A 19,353-nucleotide genomic window follows, 5' to 3' on the forward strand; every position below is an offset into this window, starting at 1 on the left:
AGGGTGACCCCCTATCGTGCGATTTCTTTAATTTGATGCTGGAGAAAATTATACTAGCTGCAGAACTTAACCGCACTGGAACAATATACTATAAAAGCGTGCAATTACTGGCATATGCTGATGACATTGATATCATCGGCCTAAACACCCGCGCTGTTAGTTCTGCTTACTCCAAGCTGGAAAAAGAAGCGGTAAAGATGGGTTTGATGGTGAATGAGGACAAAACGAAGTACCTGCTGTCATCGAGCAAAGAGTCAGCGCATATGCGCCTTGGCAACCACGCTACTGTTGGCAGCCATAATTTCGAAATAGTAAAAGACTTCGTTTATTTGGGAACCAGCATCAACATTAGCAACAACATCAGCACTGAAATCCAGCGAAGAATCAATCTTGCCAATAAATGCTACTTTGGACTAGGTAGGCAATTGAAAAGTAAACTCCTCTCTCGGCGAACGAAAATCATACTCTACAAGTCACTTATCGTACCCGTCCTGCTATATGGGGCAGAAGCATGGACCATGACAACAGCAGATGAAGCGGCTTTGGGAGTGTTCGAGAGAAAAGTTCTTCGAAAGATTTATGGACCTCTACGCGTTGGCGATGGCGAGTACCGAAGAAGATTTAACGATGAGCTGTACGAGCTATACGCAGACATCAACATAGTCCAGCGAATTAAAACGCAGCGGCTGCGCTGGCTAGGCCATGTTATGCGAATGAAAGATGATGCTCCGGCCAAGAAAGTGTTTCTATCGGAACCCGCCTATGGAAGCAGAGGTAGAGGGCGGCCCCCACTCCGTTGGAAGGACCAGGTGGAAAACGATTTAAACTCCCTTGGTGTGACCAATTGGCGCCGGTTGGCGGAGCGAAGGAGCGACTGGCGCGCCTTGTTGGACGGCCATAACCGTTTAGACGGTTAAGCGCCAATTAAGTAAGTAAGTAAGTAATTAGTTGACCGTGCAACTTCTCTGATTAAACTGAATTACCCTCGAAAGGCAATGATGCCTCCTTAAATACCTTTCCTAATGCCATTCTGCTGCTGCTGTTATCATATGTAAAAACGGTCGCACATTCAGTTGTTGTTGCTAGCGCATGTGATGCTATGATAAGTGCAAGTTGCTAGGTAAGTGCAAGCAGCGACGTCGCGCGATCAGTTTTAACGCTTCTCTTTATGCCTGCCTACGACCATCACGTTGCTATGGTAAGCAAGCGCAAGCAGTGACATTGTGCAGTGCGTTGCTGGGCTGGATATTAAACCTGCCGTTGCTATGATAGAACCACGCGCGATTACTTGTTCTACCGTTGGGTTGCATACCAAGCCCGTGCATATGATGTTGCTATGCTGTGATCGTATGCAGTGGGTTGTTATGCTGTTGGCTTGCACATGATGTTACTATGGTAGCGTCACGTATTGCTTTTGTGCGATTAGTTGCGCTGTTGTTGGGCAAGCTCTGTTAGGCAAGCGATGGGCATTTGAGTTGGATTGTTGTTAGGCAAGCGATGATCATTTGTTGGTTTGTTTTGCTCTGCATCAATTGACCTTGCCATTTGACTTGGTTGCTAACTAGTTGTTTGAGGCTACGTAGAGAAGCTAGGCATATTGTTGACTTAGCAGAGATGTGCAATAGGCATCATAACTTAACTTATATAAACCCTTTATCATGATTAAGTGAAACCTTAATTGTTCATACACACAATGACCTTGAATGGGTTAAAAATAAAAATAGGAAACGACCCACAAAAATAACTTCATAAAGAGAGCAATTACAAAAAATCGTTTAAATTAATTGCTCTTGGTGTTAAGAAAGGCTTTTAATTACAGTGACATAAGGACGTACATACCTACATACAAACCTACATACATTCCTATGTGCACATACCTCCTTTGTGTATAAAATAAAAATAAAAAATAAATAAATGTAAGGCGCAGAGATCTAAGGCCGAGCTTCTCATCCAATTTGCGTCGTGCTCCTCTTGATTTTCCATACAAATTGGCCGGACGGGACCTACATGTTTTATGCCGACTCCGAACGGCATCTGCAAGGCAGATGAGTTTTCACTGAGAGCTTTTCATGGCAGAAATACACTCGGAGCGCTTGCCAGACACTGCCGAGGGGCGACCCCGCTTAGAAAAATTTTCTTCTAATTGAGAAACCTTATTTCTAAAATTTTGATGTTGGTCTGCCCGGGGTGTGAGCCAAGGGCATACGGTGTGGTAGGCGGAGCACGCTACCATCACACCACGGTGGCCCGCCAAAATCAGCATCATAAATAAAGGAAGTAATTTGGGTAAGGCTTAAAATATTTTATTGCGAAGAGTTTGGAAGATAATTGCGGGCGATAAAAGAATTTGTTGAGGTTATGTATTGTTGAGGTTATGTATTCAAGCACATGTACAATCTTTGTAGAGAGATGTGTCGAGGCAGTATGAGAGAGAGGTTCATTAATCATGTTGTTACGGATGTAGGAGTAATTAATCTTGTTCAGCTGACATAGTGCGGCGGAGTTCCACAAGTAGAGCATACATACATACATACCGTAACAATTTTTGGGAAATTCCGCTTATTTTTTATTATACACCTTCTGCAAATGTTCGAATCGCTATATTGTCGAATAAACTACTCCAATCTTCAGTAAAGCAAACTGGTCTTTATTAGACTACTTTGAGAGTACTTCAAAATAACACTTATACTTTAAAACTAATTGCGTGTTTAAATCAAACTGATTACTTATTACTCAGCTTGCGCTGCTTTTATACTCACCGTTGCTTCGTTCGAATATTTCTTCAAAGGTTTAGACGTTTCACCTTCTAGAACTCTTGTAGCTCATGCTTTGTTACGGGCTATATACGTGTATATTTGTAGTTTATAGCAATTTGTCTGTGTACGTGTGAGTACCTATTTCGGCTGATGACTTCATGTGTGTGTGTGTGAGATATCTCTTCGTCGCTTTCTACATAAGTGTTGCTAGCTTTAGTATGAACATGTATACAAGAGTGGCTGCTTCATGTTTTTGTTTTGCGTGAGTATTTACTAACAGCCTAGTGATGTCAACATTGGCCCCAATACATTCATGAAAATCGAAGCACTGCGTACATCCTTTGCAATAGGCGGCGATTGAGCAACAAAAATGATAAATTACGGGAGATAGCTTTGACACTAATTATACACAATTTGTGAATTGGATGCGTGATTCGTCACGCACATAGCGTAAATTTGCATGTTTGTTTATAGATGAAGCCATTTTGCGTGTCTGTTCTCATGTTCCGCTATTGACTTCTGGAATCTTTAACGCATACCCATCTTCACCCCTACACAAATTTATAGGATATATTCGTAAGACTGGTGTATACAGATATTGTCCGCAAACTCTCCTATTAAATTGCTGCTAGGATATGAGAACTGCTACTGCAGTAGTGCTAGGAGCAATATAACGTCCACGATGTTCGCCAGCTTTCCTTTTATCGACATGGCAATCAGTTGAGAAAATCTGGAACGTTTTTGAGGACACTATAAACAGTCGCATATTGCAGTACATGGTGCAAGCAACAGTATACACGACAATCTAATCCATTAGCGTACTAAATCAAGGGCATTTGATTTACGATTCACACAATCACACTTCTTGCCGCTACAGCACTGAATTTGAGTTCGTTCGTAGCAAAGCTGTGCATAGTGTAAAAAAAGGTTTAAAACCTAATTTTTAAATAATTTTAAGGTGGATGAGCTAAATTTTAAATAACTATCTTTGTAGAAGAATTTTTTTATAAAGAAAGCTCAAGCCCAAACGTGTCCGAGGTTAACACTTTACGAATTTATGACCATGATTTATTAGCAGTTCCTCTCCCCCTTCAGTGCTTTTAAGTCTAGTAATAGAAAGAATTCCAATGGAATCTTGGCTTTTAAACAATATTTCACCATACCGGTTACTCTCCATCTGCTCCGTCTTTTTTTGTTTTTTGTGTAAAATTTGTTCTAACTCACACAGAGGAACCCGGAGAGAGGTTTTCTTCTTCTTTCTACTGCTTTCCCAAGTTCTCGGCCTCGTCCTCTTCCATTCAGGTCTTCTCCTCCCCTCCTTCTGTTTCTTTTGTTCTCTCCTGAAAAAATAGGCTCCTTAATTTTCAACTTTGCCCTGCCTCGCTCTCTTTTGCTTTTTTTCTTCTCTCACTGGCTGTCTCCCTTTCTTCCCGTCTTTCCGTCTTCTTTTTCTACTGCACCTTTTACCTACCCTTTCCTGGATGCTGTTCCGCTACGTTCCGGAAATCAGCACCATTGAGGTGTAGACAATCTCGGAAACGATTTGATATAACCACGTCGAACCTTCTATGTTTTACAACACACATGGCTAGCGTGCAAGCATTATAACCTCCTTAGCAGCTGGGGTCCATTAACTTTCATTCTTTTCAGTTTCAATACTCACTTACTCTTTCTCTTTTCTCGTTTTTCGTTTTCCCCTCTCTCCTTTTCGTTTTTGCAACCAATTACGTTATGCCCCACATGCCGCCCTCTTTTTGTTAGCTCAATCGTCCAGTAGCTTTCTTGTCAGCCTTCCTTTCCAATTCTCTTCCATTTTCATTTCCTCTTTTCTTTCTTCCCCTTCTTCTTGCACGCCATCCTGCTCTCGCCGTCTCTTTATTCCTGTCTTTCTGCTATCCTCCTACCAGTTTCCGTCACTTCTCTTCACCTTCTTCCATTCCTCTTCTCTCCTTCTTCCTCTACTTTATCCCATGCCTATTGCTTTTCCTATAATATATCTGGCACCTATTAAACTTGTTCCTTTTTCTCTCCACATACCACTCATCACAGTCATATAGGCCGGAGAGGATCACTACACCAAATATTGGATTATTTTCGAAGATGTAGCAAATTACACTATTTTCTTTTTTTTTCTTTCTGTTTTCCTTGCTTTGGTGTACTGTCTAGTAGGGAAAGTCGAGGCATAATCGTTAAGTTTCCCAAAAGGGTCCTGAAAGAAATTTAAAACCTTAATTAGAAGGCTCACCTCCTTAGGTTTCAGCTTCAGTATAAAGATCTTGCTTGAGCCAGTGGACTAGGTGCCCATTTAAATATCCATGGCAAAGATGCCATAGGTTGCGTTTGCATAACGGTTGGTCTTGTTCACCGAATTTCTTAAATGACTGTTACCTAGAGCTCACCCCTCTAGAAATTTTGAAATTAAGTCCGCTTGTGTGGCTCCGCCAGTATCCTTCTATTCTCTTTACTTTACATTTTTAGTATAATTTTGACGATATATTTTCGATAAAAATCGATAAATTTCCGATAATTTTCTATAAAAAATACATCAGCTTTAATGAAGGTTATATATGTTCAGTCATGTGCGGCAATAAAGTCGCCCGGCCTGTTACGGTTTCTCATATTCTTCATAAGGCCATTGTTGTTCCTTATCTGAAAGCCGAGCTATCTATTTGCTAGGTCAGCCCAGGCAACTTACGCTCAATTCACAGTCGAGATTGCGATAGGTCGCGTTGTAACTGACGACCTCTGCCGCCGATGTCAATACTAAACGTACAGTTTGCATATGAAACCCCTACCGTACGCTTGCTGTGCTCTATTGGATTATATCAGCAGTCTTTCCTCTTAGTCTTTCCTTTTATCTGCTTCCGAGCAGTGGGTATTATACTGCGAGTTAAGCTCTAATGCGTCATCTACATCAAATACGGCTGAGATACTGCAGATGTATTTGCATTGCAGTGACGTTTTATGTATCTTTGTAAGTTTATATTTCTCAAAGCCATACGCACTAACTCAGCTACTCTGACATTGCCAGAAAGTCATTTTAATCCTTAACTAACTTTTTTGCAGTTAGTCAATCTCAATAAAAACACCCACAAATAAATGTTATGAAAATCTAAAAGGACACAGCCATAACACGATGATCCGCCCTTCAATTAATCAGCACATACACACAGTCTAGAGGGAATTTAATAGCTGCCCTGCAGGAAAAGGAACTAAGTTCATGTTGAGTAAAGGTGTGAAAACAAGAAGCCGTGTAGTCAGGCCTACACTTGCGGAAATAGTTTCATAATGTTTTTCTTATTTGTGTCCCTCCCCAATTGGCGCTGAGTGGACCTCTACAGAGCCCGAGTATGTAGCTGTGGGGTTAAGGGTTTGTGCCTTGTAGCTTGTAGACTAGAGCTATGCCCGGAAGAACCCTGGGTCCTCCAATCGGTATGAGGAGGAAAATGCCTCGGCTGAAATGAACAGGCGGAGATTCGCGGAATGCGATAAGGCTGCTCTTAAGAGTCAGAAAGGGTACAGTATACACAGCACAGATACTACTGATGTGATGTTTGAGTGTTTAGGAAATCATAGGGTATCAACCTAATACTTCCATAGTTTGGTGGAAGGCTGCTGCCTTAGAGCTGATTTTGTGCAGATATGGCCTCCAAACATACAAGATCACGCCAGGTAGCTATAGTCATTTCCTACTATGAGCTCGTTGTTGATTGTTGACATGGCTATCCTGCCATGGAATCGGTCGTCAGAGCCTCTTTTGTGGAAACAGGGTGTACCACGAGAAGGACGAGGTTGACATTTGAGTCGGAGAGGCTGTTTGAGACGCCTCACGACCCCTTACAACCTCGGATGATAAGCCAAAGCATGGTAAATATCAAGGTTCCTGCTTTCTTGGAGAGTGGGATGGAAGATTACTCTGATATTACGGTTGTCCTTGAGAAGATGAGCATCGCGGTGAAGCACTAACTGTGGTGATGTTTAATCCCAGCAATCCCGTTGAGCAGATGTTTACCGAAGGAAGACGCTTTTTAGCTTCATGATCGAATCGACCTGGCGGCATGGTACAATGAAGTTCAGTTAATGGCGTGCAAGCTGAGGTGTTCTTCTCCTTAAAGCAATAAAGAAAATTTCCGAAAGTTTTGCGCGTTGTAACCTCCCAAAGGGACATAGTTTATACGTAATGGAAAATATACAAAACGGCAGAGTTATTTTATATTATATACCAAATATGGACAAATTTAGACATATCGAAGTCTTGGTACAAGGTCAAAGTTACTTTTATCACCTAAGGACTTCAGACCAATAAGCTTCTGCTCGTTGTTTCTCTTATAAACTTAAAATTGGGTTGTTGATCTATGCACACGGGACAGGATTTCTTGTGGGTTACTATTGTAAGGGAAAGTCAACGGAAATGACGAATAGACGGGTCCCTAGTGCGTAAAGAATTTGACCTTTCTAGATACCTTGCTCGATATTTTGCAGGGAAATATGGACTCGGTAATTAGGAGAGCTGAGTCACGTTTTTACGAGCAGTTACACGATCATCCGCTTCAGAACATTCTAGATTGGGGGAATGTTGTTGGTACTTTCTGATATGGCTAAGTATCTGGGAATTGTATTGGGCAGAAAACAGTCCCTGAGAACGAATATGGAGGATAGGGTTAGGAGTGCCTTGATTCCCTACTCCTGTAAAGCCATGGGTACCAACTTCTAATTTGTCTTAGATAGTACCGACTATTGTATGTTGACACCTGCCCTCTATGGAAGCGCTACCTCGGTAATTTTTTCAAGCGAGAACTAGGGAAAGGGACGCATCTGCAGCAGTAGACTAGTTACACACAGAGAAAATACAATTGTAAATCGAACAAAGTTGACGTAGTTCAAGGATTTTGTATGGGGACCAAGAAACTTGTACATCCTACCAAAGTACTTACACAATTTATGCTCGACAATGGAAACAAAGCTTAGGCAATTTATTACCCAACTAATTTATTATTTATTAAGATGATGAAAAAACTTAGTAGGTTAATTATACCTAAGCTTAAGTGGTGGCATACACGATTTTAAGTTAATTGTACAATAGTTTTTCTCTGTGTGTAGGCTGAAAGGTCTATAGAAGGTTTTTCTGTCAGAATATTCTGGATATCGCGCTGTCTGCCAGAAGTATTTCTGTCGCGGCTCACTCGTTTTTAAGATTTTTCCTGCAGGGCATGGACAAAGATAGTACACCCGTACACACACGCAGTTAGTTTTTCATTTGATATACTCAACATTCATTCTGCAAACAGTTAAAAGAGATGCCCTAGGAAAAGCGACGCCAAAAATAAATATTGAAGAATGTAGCATAAATATAAAGGAAGTGAACAAACAAACAAAAAAAAAAAACAATATTTTATCTGAGCCCCAAAGCTTTGGTTTGCGGAGTTCGCAATTTTCAAGTAATATTATATATGGGACGTGACTATAAAAGAGAATAAAGCTCGTAAAGTATTGTGGGAATATAACGAAGGGGCGCACACGTGATATTTCGACGTGACTAAGTTTTCGATGACGTTATGTTAAATATGTTGGCATTTTTGTTGACGTTGTTGATGATGTTGTCGTTTTTGTTGTTGCAATGCTTGCTGTAGACACAAGGATGTGACGTGATGTGATGTTCTGACGGGTAATTTGATTTCGATGTATGATTTTGATGTTGAGTAGTTGTTCCTGTCGGCGATGGTGATGATGAACAAAATTTATGAGAAACTCAAACAACAATGAACTGGAAGGAGACAGTTTAAACATACAACAAAACCATAAGCGACACGTGGTAGTAACAGTAAGGGTGGAACGAAAGTGAGTTCGAAATTGGATTACTTAAAATTTGCTTTATGGGGTTTGGAAGTGGTAAATGCGTCTACATAAAGTTATTACTTGTTGGTGAAATAATTCTAAGTTTGGCAGAAGTCTAAAATCCTTATTCAATTCCCCTCATGATGCTTCAACAACAACGACAACCTAGCACAATATAACATCATTGAATGACGAACGACAAATGGCAGAAAGCTCTGGATCTGATGCTTCTTAATAGCAGATAAGGTCTTAATTTTGATCAGATCCGGAGCCACCATCTTTATGGACTAAACTAATATCCAAACTCTAGCGAGAGAGTGAGCCGGCAAAAAGACGTCCCTGAAGTATATTCATTTGTATATTCATCTTAATTAAGCGAAGCGTTGATAACATCGAAGTCTCCAGAAATCCGCCATAGACCTGTTCATTGGAGGACCGACAAAACTGTGCAGCCCTTCGATCGTTTTGTATGTTTTGCTGAGCATAAACTTAAAAGGAGGGTGGGGGGGGGGGGAGGGGTGAACATAGATTGAATAATTTCTTTGTCTCCGTGATGAAGCTGTTAGCCAGTCTGGTTTGTAGGCCGCAGAAGGTTTGATAAGCAATGTAATAACTAAACCATTTTCAGAATAAGGATCTTTGCAGCGACAATCATACAAGCGGTCAAATCGCAAACCAATAACTGTGTTGTAATGACCGACAAAGTGTAAGATTTGTGTAGCAAAAGTGGTCTCTTCAAACATTGCAGTATCGGAAGCTGTAAAGCTTCAACGGGAGGTCGTCGATGGTATGTTTGACTCTCACTGGAAATTGTCGTCGTTCCTAAGGAGGCTCCAGATGCTTGCTTTAGCTAGGGGCGGTGTACTTAGTGTTTGGTGTTTTGAAATGAGTAATTCTTTATGGAGTCGTAATTTGGGCAGAGGCGCCTAGAGTTTCAATAGACGCTGCTCGGTTGGAAGCTAGCTTACGTCCGACTTAACTGGCTGTTAGGAGGTCGTAGATCGTAGTCTTCTTCTTCTCTTGTCCCAGAGAAGTCGGATTCCTTCTACAGTGAGTTTCCGATTTTGGACTTTGATGAAAGGTTTCTTCAGGCGATACACTTTTTCGCAAAGCGATTTACAGCACGTGAGTTTACTTCGATCTTGTATTCTTTGATGTCTCCTCAGACCTAATACGCTCGCCAGCAGTGGTAGCCTGTGGCATATTTTGCGCAGCTGCGCAATTTATCTATTCCACCTGAGACCAGTGCATCGTCCCATAACTCGACTCTCCCACGGATTGGACACTATTGTTTATCCTTCGCCATCCGCCACTACCGAAACGGAAAACCTGGTATCATCAAATGTACTCAAATTCAGTATTTTGAGTGATGCATTCTGTACGGGTACCCCATATCGCTGATTTGAAAAGCGACTTTGTAGTATTCGCTGTGAGTAAAGACTTCCATGAATCTCCATTGGGCAGTTCCTACTAGCAAGATTTCTGAGATTCGAATATCCGGTTCAGTCAAACCGAGCCTGACTGTCACCAAGGTGTGCGGAATTCATTCCATGGTCCAAAAGTTCTTTGTGTGGACCTTTGCAGTCGAAATGGCGGTTTCCATAACATTGTATCTAGCCGACAAGGAGCAAGCTCTTCGACGACGATCTTGTTCTCTGTTGCTAGCATAGATACACCGAGCTTCTTTCTAGCTCATTTGTGAGACAGTCGATACCTAGAACCTCGCACTGTATGAGCATGGCGAAAAGAAAACTTCGACTAGCTTAATAACTTCACTTTCAAGCAGTCAGATTGGAAATCGGATTCACAAAACTAATTCAGTCGAAAGTTACAACCTTTCGAAATCGAACTCCAAAGCTTTGTAACATCCCTAATTGGCAAACCATAACCACATTGGTAAAACAATCACGTCAAACCATTCTCAAGTGTCATTACCAGCCAGTAGCTGCGCGAGCTTTTGTAAATTTGGCGTTAATTAATTTAACTGCGCCAACGTTTAAAAAGCAATTACCAAGTGTCATAACAGTTTAAAATTAATTGTTATGCAAAAATTTATTCAAAAGTTATCACATCAGTGAAAATTATTTTTTTAACTTACCACTTTTATAACAAGTATCTTACACGTTTGTCTTTCCTATCTACAGATTCCTTCACCAAATGTGAGCGAAGTTCTTGTCATCTGAAAGCTAATAGCGGTACGATAGAACCTCCAAGAGGTATAAGATTAGCTAAGGATTTTCAATAATCGTCATTTTTGAAAAAAATCTCCCTGTTGTGTTTCGATTTCTTGAGGTATAAGAGAGTTGCACAGTAGTTGACCAATGAGCGGTGAGGAGTCCTTGAAGTTTCTAGCACACACTCACTTTTACGATACCTCCGCTGAACAGGAATTCGTTCCCTCAACGTTACCGACTTCTAACCAAAGGGGCCTTCTGATATTCCTTACGGAACAAACGAGTTTGCATGGGATATTAAGCCTTTTAAGCTCTATATTTATGTTTCTGCTATAATTTCAACGCAGATGCAGAGCTATTTGAGGATCCTTGAATCTCTACGCCATCTGCTTGAAGTTGGAAGTCTTGGTATATGCTCAAGGTTAGGTAAGGTTGGATAAATAGCGCTTTCTCCTTCCACTCCTACTGCCACTCTAATTCTCATCCCCAATCTCACACTCAAACTCCTGCTCCCACTCTCGCTCTCAAACTCCTACACCTCTCATTGCCATTCTTACTCCCACGCTTGCTCTAACATTGCCCTCAACTTGCCGTTCTGTAAGTGGGCCTAGAATTATCAAAGTAAACGCTCAGAGTTGTAGGTTTGTTGTTTGCTGAGCTCAGCTGATAGTAAAAATCAAACAAAATTAACAACAAAGAAAATTGCTCTTTAGGCTGTAAGTTCTTTGATTTCCCATCGGATTCATTTGAAATGGATTATATGTTCCTTCATAACTAATGAATTAGCTGTGTATTCAGACAAATTAACGTCAGGCAGATGCCATGTTGTTGATTTTTATATTTTGAGAAATGTGTATGATTTGTGTACATACATAAGCATGTACATATGTATCTAGATTGCATTTAAGAAATTTTACAGCTTTACAGGATAATGAATTTGTATTCTCTGGTGCAGTGATGCTTAGTGACACTTAAGAGCCGAATATGCTTACCACTTATTTTAATTGAAGCTTAAGTGTTTAAACAGTTTTGACAGCTCAGCAAAGCTTGACATGCTCTTCTGCTCTTCGCCGTCTAGCGCTAATTTGAAACACCAAGGGAACTCAAAACGTTTCATTTTCAAAAAAAAAAAAAGGGTTCAGCGTTTGTTCCCTAATGATGTGCAGCTGCCAGCGGGCATCCGCTCTGATTCAAATGGCTAGCAATGCAAATGTGTAACTATGTATCTACTAATCCCGTAATTCCATTCTACACAGTGCTTGAGATACGTCACATAAAAGGTCAGTTCACATGTGAAATATGGCAAGACCTAGAATTGGAATTATGTTTATTTAATGATGACGACCATGTCAAACCTTTCAAGGACTAGGATTTGAAAGCATGCACCTGAAATGACGGAACCGTTTTAAAGAAGAGAACCGATTTCCGGCAGTTAGAAGTGGTCGTAAAGGCAAAGACCGTAAAGAACTTCCATGTATGGGGTAGGTAGGCCTTCTGAACTCTACCACAACAGCCAGGGAAAGGAGTGTGGATGATGAAGCATGGTTTTAAAATGATGCCTGGTTTTGGTAAGATACCGATTGAGATACTTGCACCTCGCCCTCTCAAAGGTTATATAGCTAAGCGTAGAGTGAATTTATGATTTCACCTCGTCGTCCACCATACAGTTAACAGACAGCTGGGTTGTCAGTATAGTAAGGCGCATGGACTCCATTGAACAGTGTTTTGTTAACACTCCAATAAGCGTGGTTAGATGTACCTGTCCAGACCAAGAGATCAGCCTGACAGTTGCCGGGAATATACTTATATGCTGGCAGCTAGTTAATTTTTATCAAAAAGAGTAAGATGCCACAACAAGTGATTCAATTCCCCTAAAAATACATGAGCGGATAGCATCCCATCTTCCACATCTTTTATAGCAAAAACCTCCGCCTGGAAACAGCAGTGATCCGCAAGCCTAAATGTTCGCCTATCACTCAGCGCATGTCAGAACACTCCACACCAAACCCTCCTCTCTAGCCCGGATCCATCTGTGAACAGGTTCACCAGAAAGCCAAAAAGAAAGAATCGGGTGTACCTGAAATTTACCCCTAACAAAAATTACCAGGTCATCGGCAATATCCACCACTTGTTAACCCCTACATATAAGGTTCTGAAGCAGATCCTTTCTTACCAAATCAGGGGAGTAAAGCATTTGGCGTAAATGCCAGCAAACTGCAAGAAACCCCAAAGATCTCTGAAGCGGCACAGTAACTATTCCATCTGGTTTTGGATACTTGTACGTCTTTAAAAAAATGCATGGCCATGAGTTTGCTTTCTCTAAGGGGAATGGGTAGTATTCCTCTTAGGAACCTTAGGACCTTTCAAAGCAACGCAGACTCGATATGGTATTATATGTTCCCGCAGAGGTTTAGTAAGGAAACTCTCGCCGAATATAAATTCGAAACTATGAAGGTATTTAGCTCGGAATTATAGATAATGCCAACGAGACTGGACCGACCCTTAGAGCATTCGAGAGAAATATTCTTCGAAATATTCATGGTTACTTCCGTCATAACATAGGCGCATTAGGTAGGATTCTAAGAAATTGAATAACGAGTCTCATGAGTCACGTACAGATATGCAAGGAATAGCACTCCAAAGGTTTTGCTGTCTAGGTCGTGCTATATATATATGTAAGCTGCGATATCCTCCGAAGAGATTTTAGGCCAAGCTTCTCTTCTAATTTTGCGTCATGCTCCTTTTAATTTTTCCTACAAATTGGCGGGACGGAACCTACATGTTTTATGCTAACTCCGAATGGCATCTGCAAGCCAGATGAGTTTTCACTGAGAAGCTTTTCATGCACAAATATACTCGGAGTACTTGCAAAATCACTGCCAAGCCGCGACCCCACTTAGAAAAACTTTATTCTGATTGAACATTTGTTTCTCAAACTTTGATGTTGCTTTGCTCGGGGCTTGAAGCCAGGATCTTCGGTGTGGTAGGCTGAACATGCTACCAGCACACCACGGCGGCCGGTCATGCTGTGCGAATGGATATAACCAAACCAAAAAGTATACCCGACGTTCGGCAACAGCGGAAGGGATATACCTCCACAGAACCAATGATGATGATGAAATTAGTCGCTGTAGTATGGCAATTTTTATAACCAATTATTTGGCCTATTAAAAGACGTACCATTGTTCCCATATGAAAAAAAATATACTTGAACAGTGACAATGCTAATATTTGCAAGTATGAATGAAATTCCGTATCAGCTGTTTGTTAGTCATGCACCCCGGCATTCAGAGAGAGAGAGAGCTAAATACAGTGAGTGCACAAACACAAGAGACATTTCCAGACATGCGTCGTTAGTAAATGTTCGAAAAATTTTCGAAAACATTTCGAACATGAATATCCATTCGTTGTTTGCTACCACACGATAAAATCTTACTAGATGTGCTTGTGAGCTTAGTTGGTAATGAAAAGGCTGAATTTATGGTGATACCACGACGACATATAGTCATTGACTTAACTACCACAAGACAGTGATAGTGAAGAATGTGATACATTTTTGAGCTGCGTACGTAATGCTTAAGTATTTTCAAGTGGGTTGTAAAGCATTACTGGCGCCAAAGTTTGATGGGCTTTGAAGTCATAAATTGTGAGTTCATGGGAGTAATTTTAACACAAAAAATGAATGCAGAATATTTTGTGGTATACAATTTTCCGCAGGCTATACGAAAAGATTATAAATTAAATTCTCTAACCAAACAAGGGGGACTGCTTCATGTCGATTTGAAAAGAAAAAACAAACAGGAAAATGTGTGTCAGGATCGGTAAGGTCCATTCGTAAGTGACAAAAAAAATTTCTCTCATTCCCGCGGTATAGTATCAGCCTAAACGTTTAGCTCGAATGCCAGTTTATTGGCCTCAGGGCATATGTACTAACATATTTAGAGAAATTATTCTCGCAGACCTGAAACTCTACCGCTCGTTCCATTCAATTGTCTATTTGTCCAACTTGGACCTTCGGTATTGAAAGTGGGCATATTACCCAATAACCGGTTTAATCTGTCTTATCTCACTTCCAGTATTGTCTGCATCTGCTTCAACGCCGGTAGATAGACTGCTCTTTACTCCTCGACTTAAGACAGGTATTTAGCCTGGACTTGAGCCAGGAGAACAAAATTTCTTAACAAAAGAACTGATCACGAGTTTCGGGGCGCTCCCAAGGACAAAGAGGGACACAACTCAATACAACTACGCCTACAGTTTTAACGGTTGCTCCACACACCTAAAATCTTCGCGATACGACCCCAATGGACGGAAGCCACTCAAAGTGGCAAATGTCTTCACAGCTAAATGGCAAATGGTCACAAAATCCACATTGCTGTGGCTGAAGTGACACAACTTAGTTCTTATAATGTCTACAGGAAGGCCTCTGTAGAGGCAGTTTTTAGTCGATCGCGAAATCTCTGTCTCACTCGACTAAAAAGCATGACAAGGTTTCTATTGACTTTGAAATCAACGTGGTGAAAAAGATACGCGAATTAAGAATGAAAAGCGGAAACAAAGCTTGATTCGGAATCGGAACGCAAACTGAAGACGGGACGCAAATCAAAACCAAAAATTAAAATGTCACTGGTAACTCAAGCACAACCGGAAACACAACCGATTTCAGTTGTGGACAGTGATTTGCCTGTGGTGAGGTGAGTGCAACCCACTTTCACTTTCACCGTTCACTTCCTTAATCAAGTCGGTTAATGTAGAGCTTAAGGCTAGTTTGATAAGGCTAATAACATTAATATTAAGCGAAAGCTCGCCACTGCTCGCGGACTGGCTAACAACAGAAAAATGTATTGGATTCAATTAGATAAAGTACTACCCACATCCATTACATTCCCTTAGCCTCTGAAAAGCGTCTACAACATAAAGGAAGATGGTGCCACTTCATCAAACTCGACTTAAGACCATGCAAAATTTACAGCGTCTGTTTTGGCATGTGTCTGCCATGAAGTGACTCGCTATAAAAATGTGTAACTATCTACTAAGTAGTCCCGCATACGGCATATGTGCTGAGCTTGGAGTGTAGAAACCACTTCCTATAAATAAATAGGTGTATTAATCTCTCTAATGACGACCATGACACGCTTTTAAAGATCTGTAGAGATGTTCGGATGTATCCTACTAAGCGAAGGTATATCCGTTAGTGAGCGAAAAGGCTGGTATCAACACGACGGATAACGGGGCCTTGCGATACCCTCTATAGTGCACAGGAAAAAGAAGGTGAAAGGCTTTGTCGGAGTGCTGCTCTTGTGTGCAATTTATTGCTCGCGCTAGTGGTCAAGAGTTTCACTACGATCCCTATCGAGACGAAGTTCATTAACCGAACCGGCTTCTTATCCATAACGACCGATAACGACAAGGTATTGATTTTCGGTTTAAAGTTTTTATAGATAGGATATTAGTATCGTCAAGTTATTATTACCATCAAGTTATTGGTTACCATTAATTTTACATTGAAGTTTTGTCTGTGTCTGTTTAATAAAAAACCAATGAGTCTTCGATAACAAATCGATAACACGCAGATAATAAACTGTTAGCACTCCAATATGAAATCGATAACTTTTTTTTTATCAAATGGAACATTTTCTGTTAACAAATCCATAACTTTTCAGTATAAAAACCGAAACTGTTTGAAAAAATATAGATAACTTTACGATAAAAAATCAGTAGTTTTGATAACACGCCGGTAGTAACCTTAACGGTAGCAAAACAGATAATTTTCTGTAAGACGTCGATTAATTTTCAATTAATAATCGATAATTTTCGAATAAATAACAAATATTTAATTTTTGATAACAAATTGGTGACATTCCTATTGCAAACCAATAATTTAGCATATCGATAAATTTTGCGATAAATAATCGACAACTTTTCGACAGTAAACCGATAATCCACTAATGGTATCTCGATAGCTTTTCGATACCAAATGGATAACTTTTTGATAATATATTGATTTTTCTATAAATCGTCGATACATTTTTTGTAGTAAATCAATAACATTTCAATGACAAATCAATAAACTGAAAAATTTATAAAATCGATAATGTGCCAATAAAAAATCGATACGTTTTCGATACAGAATCGATAACTTCTTGATAAGATGCTGATAGATTTTCGATAAATAGTCGCTAACATATTGGTAACTTTTCTATTAATTACTGCAAAGAGTATATATTTGTTAAGAGGCGTCATTCGATACTTTTGTTGTTGCCAAAGCAACCCTGTCATGTCGAATGTGATTCTCAAGGTAATTTTGTTTAGTTTTTTTTAACTGCATCCTATATATTTATGCGGTGAAGTGACTTTGCATAATTACGATTTTTGGAAAGAGAATTACTTAATTAATTTAATACAATCAATAAAATAAAACAAATACCCCACGAAAATGTATAGAAGGCGTTTTATAAATACATCTGACAAAAAAAAAAACCAACGACTACCTTGAGAAAACATCGAGTAATTTGCTTTGGCAGCAACAAAAGTATCGAGTGACGCCTCTTATTAAATTTACACTTTATGCCAAAATCTACATATGTACATACTAACATTCCTTAAATGTGCTTACAAATCAATTTAATGTGGGATTTAAATCCAATTGCATTGAATCGTAAATTTCGTTTGGTCATGTTTGATTTCCTTGCGTATGCCAGATAGGCGACAAGTTCGGTCGAATTCATTTGAGCGTGGTCGCACGTGCAATTTCTGATATTATGATTGCCACTTCATTTGTAACGTCTCAAGCCAACCGACCGACCATTGGTAATCGATCATATTTGTCTTTATTGAATAAAGTAACTTCCCTCAGAGAGACTGCTCGCGGACTGGCTAACAACAGAAAAATGTATTGGATCCAATTAGATAAAGTACCACCCACATCCGTTACATTCCCTTAGCCTCTGAATAGCGTCTACAACATAAAGGAAGATGGTGCCCGTTCATCAAACTCGACTTAAGACCATGCCAAAATTTACAGCGTTTGTTTTGGCATGTGTCTGCGATGAAGTGACTCGCTTTACAAATGTGTAACTATCTACTAAGTAGTCCCGCATACGGCATATGTGCTAAGCTTGGAGTGTAGAAACCACTTCCTATAAATAAATAGTTGTATTAAGCCGCGCTTGGGATCTCCCTTCCCTAATAACGATCATGACACACTTTTAAAGATCTGTAGAGCGGTTCGGATGTATCCTCTTAAGCGAAGGTATATCTGTGAGTGAGCGAAAAGGCTGGTATCAACACGACAGATAACGGGGCCTTGCGATACCCTCTATAGTGCACAGGAAAAAGAAGGTGAAAGACTTTGTCGGAGTGCTGCTCTTGTGGCAAGAAAAAGACTTCTGCTTCCGTGTGCAAATTATTGCTCGTGCTAGTGGACAAGAGTTTCACTACGATCCCTATCGAGACGACGTTCATTAACCGAACCGATTCTTATCCATAACAACCGATAACGACAAGGTATTGTTTTGCGGTTTAAAGTTTTTATAGACCGGATATTAGTATCGTCAAGTTATCGTCTTCTTATTGGTTATCATCGATTTTACATTGAAGTTTTGTCTGTGTCTGTTTATAAAAAACCAATGAGTCTTCGATAACAAATCGATAACACGCAGATAATAAACTGTTAGCACTCCAATATGAAATCGATAACTTTTTGTTATCAAATGGAACATTTTCTGATAACAAATCGATAACTTTTCAATATAAAAACGGAAACTGTTTGAAAAAACATAGATAACTTTACGATAAAAAATTGGTACACTTTTGATAATAAAAAAAAAAAAATAAATTCCTATTACAAACCAATAATTTAGCATATAGATAAAATTTGCGATAAATAATCGACAACTTTTCGACAGTAAACCGATAATCCATTAATGGCATCTCGATAGCTTTTCGATACCAAATCGATAACTTTTTGATAATATATCGAAAATGTTTCTATAAATCGTCGATAAATTTTTTGTAGTAAATCAATAAAATTTCAATGACAAATCACTAAACTGAAAAATTTATAAAATCGATAATGTGCCAATAAAAAATCGATACGTTTCGGTACCGAATCGATAAGATTTTGATAAGATGCCGATAGCTTTTCGATAAATAGTCGCTAACATATTGGTAGCTTTTCTATTAGTTACTGTATAAGTATGAATTTACTTAATATCTCAACATTTCTCTGCCTCTCCTAAGAAAATCAACTTAAATTTACACTTTATGTCAAAATCTACATATGTACATACTAAAATTTCTTAAATGTGCTTACAAATCAATTTAATGTGGGATTTAAATCCAATTGCATTGAATCGTAAATTTCGTTTCGTCATGTTTGATTTCCTTGCGTATGCCAGATAGGCGACAAATTCGGTCGAATTCATTTGAGCGTGGTCGCACGTGGAATTTCTGATATTATGGTTGCCACTTCATTTGTAACGTCTCAAGCCGACCGACCGACCATTTGTAATCGATCATCGATTTTCTTTATTGAATAAAGTAATTTCCCTCAGAGAGATAAATCAATCAACGCAGATATATGTGTG

This window comes from Eurosta solidaginis, chromosome 5, assembly GCF_040869045.1.
Source record: "Eurosta solidaginis isolate ZX-2024a chromosome 5, ASM4086904v1, whole genome shotgun sequence".
NCBI classification, from domain to species: Eukaryota; Metazoa; Arthropoda; class Insecta; order Diptera; family Tephritidae; genus Eurosta; species Eurosta solidaginis.